Here is a 7,500-nt window from a genome sequence, read left to right on the forward strand (position 1 = left end):
ACGTGTGTGTGAGTATGTCGGTATGTGTATGTATGTGTGTGAGTGTGTGTGTGTGTGTGTGTCTGTGTGGGTGTGTATGCATGCGTATGGTGTGTGTACTACTAAAATGTAAGGGATCTCTCTTTGTATGATATAGCAGAAATTTAGACTTATGGTGGTCCCTTGAGTGATTTTAAGAGGGCAGATACAATGTATATGCATGTAGTATGTGTGTGTATGTGTGTGTGTGTGTGTGTGTGTTACATAACTTAATTATATTGCAGACTTAAAACATGTAAAAATATGTAGATACGAGTAGTATGTAGTACAATATGTAGTACAAGTGACCCATGTGAATTGCTGGGCATTATGAGGATAAGCTAGCATTGAGAGCAGAGCCACTATTGTGGACATGTGATCATCGTTTAACGTCCGTTTTCCATGCTAGCATGGGTTAGACGGTTTGACCAGGGTGTGGGAAGCCAGGAGGCTGCACCAGGCTCCAGTCTGATCGTATAGCTTCAATGCATTGTTAGTTTATTTTTCTTTACCATGTCATATTTACTTTTATTCACTCTATCTTCTCACAATTTGATGGACAGAAACTGTGCGGAAGCTCATTATACATGCATACATATACTCTTTTACTCTTTTACTTGTTTCAGTCATTTGACTGCGGCCATGCTGGAGCACCGCCTTTAGTCGAGCAAATCAACCCCGGGACTTATTCTTTGTAAGCCCAGTACTTATTCTATCGGTCTCTTTTGCCGAACCGCTAAGTGACGGGGACGTAAACACACCAGCATCGGTTGTCAAGCAATGCTAGGGGGACAAACACAGACACACAAACACACACACACATACATATATGTATATATACATATATACGACAGGCTTCTTTTAGTTTCCGTCTACCAAATCCACTCACAAGGCATTGGTCGGCCCGGGGCTATAGCAGAAGACACTTGCCCAAGATGCCACGCAGTGGGACTGAACCCGGAACCATGTGGTTGGTAAACAAGCTACTTACCACACAGCCACTCCTGCGCCTATATATAATTTTTGTATGTATGTATGAGGGAGGTTCTGAAAAGTTCCTGGGTGTTGCAAAAGGCCTGGTTGAAGGCTCAACCTTCCAAGTTCTTTTACAGGGCTTAGAAAAACTAAAGGACTGCTGCAATAAGTGCGTGAATCTGAGAAGGGAATATGTTGAATAAAATCATAATTAACTGATCCTTCAGTGTTTTCTTTTACCCAAAGCCAGGAACTTTTCAGCACACCCTCATGTGTGCGTGTGTATATGTGTGTGCATGTGTGCGTGCACATGCACACACATACATCTGCATCTTTGTCTCTATCCCTATGCCTCCACTTAACAACCAGTGTTAGTTTGTTTGCATCCCTATAACTTACTTGATTGGCAAAAGAGACCTATAGAATACATATTAGGTTTTTAAAAAAGAAATTCTACAAAGTACTAATTAATTTATCCAATTAAAACCCTTCAAGGTGGTGCTCCTGCATGGCCACAGTCCAATGACTGAAACAAGTAAAAGATGATCAAGCAGACCTGTGATTAAAGATATTCCAGTCATGACCAACCTATCTGTTATTCAGTCATACAGTAGAACTTCATAATCCGTTTAATGCTTCCATTTTTGAGACACTAGGATATGTGCAGTATGCTATGCGTTAGTTTCTAATTCCTAATTCCTTCTGTGGATCTTGTTTAATAACAATTTCTCTCTTTGTCTTTCCAGCTTGGAGCTGTCATTGGAATCTCAGGTAAATATATGTTACTTATTTTCATTTTTTTTTTTTCTTTTGGTGGGAATCAGTAGAGCAAGGAACAAAATGCTTTACAATATTTAGTCATTTCAAAGTGGCGAGCTGGCAGAAACGTTAGCACACCGGACAAAATCCTTAGTGGTATTTTGTCTGTCTTTACATTCTGAGTTCAAATTCCGCCGAGGTCGACTTTGCCTTTCATCTTTTCAGGGGGTGATAAATTAAGTACCAGTTGTGTACTCGGATCGATCTAATCAACTGGACCCCTGCCCAAAAAATTTCGGGCCTTGTGCCTAGAGAAGAAAACAATATTTAGTCATTACTCTTTATCTCCTGAGTTTAAATTCCACCGAGGTCGACTTTGCCTTTCATCTTTTCAGGGGGCGATAAATTAAGTACCAGTTGTGTACTGGGATCGATCTAATCAACTGGACCCCTGCCCAAAAATCTCGGGCCTTGTACCTAGAGTAGAAAACAATATTTAGTCATTACTCTTTATCTCCTGAGTTCAAATTCCACCGAGGTCGACTTTGCCTTTCATCTTTTCAGGGGGTGATAAATTAAGTACCAGTTGTGTACTGGGATCGATCTAATCAACTGGACCCTTCCCCGAAAAATTTCGGGCCTTGTGCCTAGAGAAGAAAACAATATTTAGTCATTACTCTTTATCTCCTGAGTTCAAATTCCACCGAGGTCGACTTTGCCTTTCATCTTTTCAGGGGGCGATAAATTAAGTACCAGTTGTGTACTGGGATCGATCTAATCAACTGGACCCTTCCCCGAAAAATTTCGGGCCTTGTGCCTAGAGTAGAAAACAATATTTAGTCATTACTCTTTATCTCCTGAGTTCAAATTCCACTGGGTTTGAATGAATTTATTTACACTAGGGATTTATTTATTCAACTGAAGCCCTCTCATATAATTCCATTGTTTAATAAACTGTAAGAAATTATTATCTCATTATTATTAGTATTCCCTCTAAGGCGGCAATCTGGCAGAATCATTAGCACACTGTACAAAATGCTTAGCCCATCGTTACGTCCTGAGTTCAAATTCCGCCAGGGTCAACTTTGCCTTTCATCCTTTTGGGGTCAATGGAATAAGTACCAGTGAAATACTGGGGTCGATGTGATTGACTGATTCCCTTCCACAAATTTCAGGCCTTGTGCCTTTAGTAGAAAGGATTATTAATATTCCCTCTAAGGTGATGAACTGGCAGAATCATTAGCACACCTGGCGTAATGTTTAGTGACATTTCGTCCATCTTTATGTTCTTGAGTTCACATTCAGCCAAGGCTGAGTTTCCCTTTCATCATTTCAGGGTCAATAAAATAAGTACCAGTTGAACACTGATGGGGGGGGGGGGGGTCTGGGTCGATGCAACAGACTTACCCCCTCCACCAAATTAGCTGGCCTTGTGCCAAAATTTGAAGCCATTATTTGCATTCCCTGTGGAATTGATCAAATAGTACTTATAATGTGTCAAGAAGGATGTCCAGCCATAGAAAATCTGCCTCAATGAATTCTGTCTGACCCATCCAAGCACGGAAAAGTGGATGTTAAAACAACAATATAAATTTGCATGTAATGCCCACTCAATCGTCCAGTCCTCTAGTCCCAAACTTTGTGCCAAAATTAGAAACACTCATCATTAATTCATTTATTTACATAGCAGCCAGATGAAAAAATTTCATATAATTCACATTTAATTTGGTTTAATTTTCTTTGTCACTCCTGTCATCATCCTTGTTGTAAGTCTTGTCTGTGTATCAACATTATCATCATTATCACAATCATCATCATTATAAACATTGCCTATCTCTTGTATGTTTCATGTATTTTGCTACATTCAAATATTATATACACTATTAGGTTTTTTTTATATATGATGAAAATACATGATAGTTTTTCTCGTTTTTTTATTTTTCTTTTGCCTTGTTGACACCATTATGATTGATCAGCTGACTACGCCATAAGAGTGGCACACCCACAGAATGAATAAACATGGCTCTGATAATTACATATTTCTATTTCTCAGATGATTTATTATTAGAATAGTTTTGAGAGCTCCTGACAACAATAATCAGACAATTTTTAACATATGAAAAAATTCCCAGCATGAGACAGGAAACGGTTTTAATCAGAAACGGACTCACAGGACGATATGATGAAATTAGTGTCTCAGAAATATTAAAACAAAGCTAGGCTTCTAAAAGTGCTATAGTGTGCTCCTGTCTGGCATGTTCCCTCTTTAACCCATTTCGGTAAATATCGATGCCGCTAAAGTGGTGTTCCACTTGATAGGTCACTTCGTCTGATGATATTGGAGACCGGGCGAAATGCTTAGCAGTATTGCGTCTGTCGTTGCGTTCTGAGTTCAAATTCCGCCGAGGTCGACTTTGCCTTTCATCCTTTCAGGGTCGATAAATTAAGTACCAGTTACGCACTGGGGTCGATGTAATCGACTTAATCCGTTTGTCTGTTCTTGTTTGTCCCCTCTATGTTTAGCCCCTTGTGGACAATAAAGAAACAGATATTGGAGACCTATCACTGTTAACCAGGTTCTGAAGGCCCTGCTTCCCATCCTGTGGAAACCATAGTAGGTGAAATTTGAACTCATTGTAGCTATGTATCACCTCTACTGCGATACATCTGTCCCTATCCCTCCATCAAGCTTTTACCTCCCAACACCTGAATTAAGCCACCTCCACACCTGACAACCTCAGTAGTGATACTTGACAACCTGATTAGTCCTGGTGACAAAAAAAAAAGCATCCAGTACATATTGTAACATGATTGGTATTAGGAAAGGTATCCAGCCATAGAAGTCATGCAAAAACAGATATCGGATGCTTGACACAGTTCTCTGACCTGTCGGATCTTTATGAAACCATCCAACCCATGCCAGCATGGTGTACAGATGCTAAATGATAATGATGATGATAATGAATGCAAAGAGTTAGAACAGATACCATTAGGCAACCAATCGTCTGGCATGCTAACTATTCAGCCAACCTACCAACTGATTGCAATCAAAATTTCCTCTTGTGAGTTTTCCAATATTCATTAAAATGAACTACCAAGTTTATTGATTTGGTATGTAAGTGGTTGAGTATTCCAGAGACATATGTACCTTGAAATGCAATCCTTGAGCGAATCAGTGTGACACAGTATAACGTCTGGTCAAAAAGCATCAAGACCAGCGCTATAAAAAGTAAGCTCTAAAACATATCAACTCAGCATTTAATCTCCTTCGAAGTGGTCCCCTTTTGAAGCCACACACTTCATCCAGCATCATTTTCATGGAAGAAAATATTCCTGGATATGTGCATCTCTAATCATGAGCAAAAGTAGTGGGAGAGCATCATAGCCACGTGTTGCAAGGAATTTTTTGGAGTTTGAATAATACACCTCTGGAAACATGGGTGTTTCTTTCAACATCCTTAAACAACTCTTATTCAAGAGTGGGGTAGGCTACTTGACCTGAAGAAAATTCTAATTGGGCCCCACCTGCAAGGTCATGCACTGTTAGTCTTGATATGAGATCACTATGTCACGCACACATGGTTATGATGTTTGTACCTGGTGTACCATTCTCAGACAGGTAGTCATGATGGGCATGCTGGGCTTCATATATTTGTACCTCAGTGTCACTTTGAGGGCATGCACTGCTCTCCCATTCAAAAATAATAATGTGTTTCTAATTTCAATGCAAGTGAAGCAGGTTTTACTGGGGGCGGGGGTATTTGATTAATGCTTTATTTTATTGACTTCATAGAGGATGAAAAATAAAATTGACCTCAGCAGAATTTGAACCCTGCATGTAAAGAGCCAAAACAAATGCTGCAAAGCAATTAAAAAAAAAATAATCACTAAACTCTATCAGCTTGATGTTTTAATCCTTTCGTTACTGTATTTATTTTGTGATTCTCTGTATTTCTTTCAATTACTTTCAATATAAGAAAGAATTTAGTAAAATAACTTAGTCATCATTCAGCTAGTGTCAGGAGGATAAATTGTGACTATGGCTTGGTGGAAGATTTTAATTCAAAACTTATGAAAACAAGAAATTTGTACTCAGAGCCAGAGCTGGTTTCAGCCAGGTTGGTAATGAAAGGGTTAATAATAATAGCCTTTAATATAAAGTCTTATATAAATTCTTTGAGAAGAGAAATGAGAAAAGACAATGGCCATATGCCTTTGTGAGTCCATTACTTGTATGTATGTATATGTATATATACATATGTGTATATATATATATATATATATATATATATATATATGTATATATATATATATATATATATATATATATATGTATATATATATATATATATACAAATTGAGATAGGGGTTGTAAATGCAACCCTCTATGGGATAACATATATCCAATATACTGCTAGTGAAGTACCCAACAAAGTTAATACATAAATGTTAATGATTGCGATGCAATCAATTCATTTACTGTATTATATGGGCAAAGGTAAAATGATTTACCACAAATTACTAATACAAGATAAGAAAATGGAGAAATACATCTAAATCAAATATCAATTACTAGATAATACTCAATCACATACTTTATTAAACCACCACATAAGAGACTATAGGGTTAAACATAAAAAAGCAGAACAAATCAGTGTACATAAAGGAATGTACATAAAAAAGTGTACATAAAAGAGTAATGTTGTATAATAAGTAGAATATATATAAAAGAGAATATAAATACAAGTATATATATTATATATGTGTGTGTGTGTATATGTATACATATACATAAAATCGTGGTGTGTGTGTACTTGTCTTGTGTACTGATACAAGAAGCTGTATATCTAACATATGGTTGGTTTGTGTGCACTTTGTGATTCACTATTCCAAAAAAGGATCATTTCACATTCTCTCAAGAGTTTACAAAATTCTTATGATGTCAAACATTTATATGACAAGGGGTTATAATGACTTCTAGATTTCAACCTGCAGCCTACATCTGACTATCTGACAAAGGACTAGTCAGTTGAATATTTAAGCTACTATCACAACTTCTTGGTAAAGTTTAATAAGCATATGTTCTATAAATAAGGAGCTGAGCTGTGGGATTGAACCCAAAACCATATGATTGAGAAACAAACTTCTTAACGATGCAACCATCCCTTTACTCATAAGTTTTTACATCAATGTATATATATGAATGTATGTATGTATGATATATGTATATGAATATATTTTATTTTTATTTTATGACAATCACTAAACTCAATCAGCTTGATGCCTTAATGTGTGTGTGTGTATATGTCTTTATATGTATATATATGTATATATATGTGTGTATATGTCTTTATATGTATATATATATATGTATATATATATATATGTATATATATATATATATATGTATATGTATATATATATATGTGTGTGTGTGTGTGTAGATATATTATGTAGCAAGAAAGAACTAGTTATGCATATTTGCATCTATGATGTATATGTATTGCTGTATATATTTTATATTCTCTGTCTATGTGTATAATATTACCATCTAACATGATACTCAATACAATGATATATATATAACCATATATAATATATCCATACATGAACACAACTCCTGCATACACACACACACACACAAACATGTACACACACACACACCATCACAAACATGTACACACACATCACACACACTTGAACAGCAGCAATTGGTAACATTTAATAAAAATGTTGTCTATTGTGTCA

At 36.6% G+C, this 7,500-nt stretch overlaps 1 protein-coding gene across 1 annotated transcript in view; it reads left to right on the top strand.

Moving 5' to 3' along the window:
* The first annotated feature begins 1,739 nt into the window (after positions 1-1,739).
* The window catches only part of LOC115214916 (adhesion G protein-coupled receptor L2), a 331,915-nt gene continuing 326,154 nt past the window's right edge, over positions 1,740-7,500 (top strand). Inside the window, exon 1 of the mRNA XM_029783980.2 lies at positions 1,740-1,764. The gene's annotated coding sequence lies outside the window, so the exon portion shown is untranslated. The remainder of the gene's footprint in view (positions 1,765-7,500) is intronic.

This window comes from Octopus sinensis, linkage group LG8, assembly GCF_006345805.1.
Source record: "Octopus sinensis linkage group LG8, ASM634580v1, whole genome shotgun sequence".
In the NCBI taxonomy this organism is placed as follows: Eukaryota; Metazoa; Mollusca; class Cephalopoda; order Octopoda; family Octopodidae; genus Octopus; species Octopus sinensis.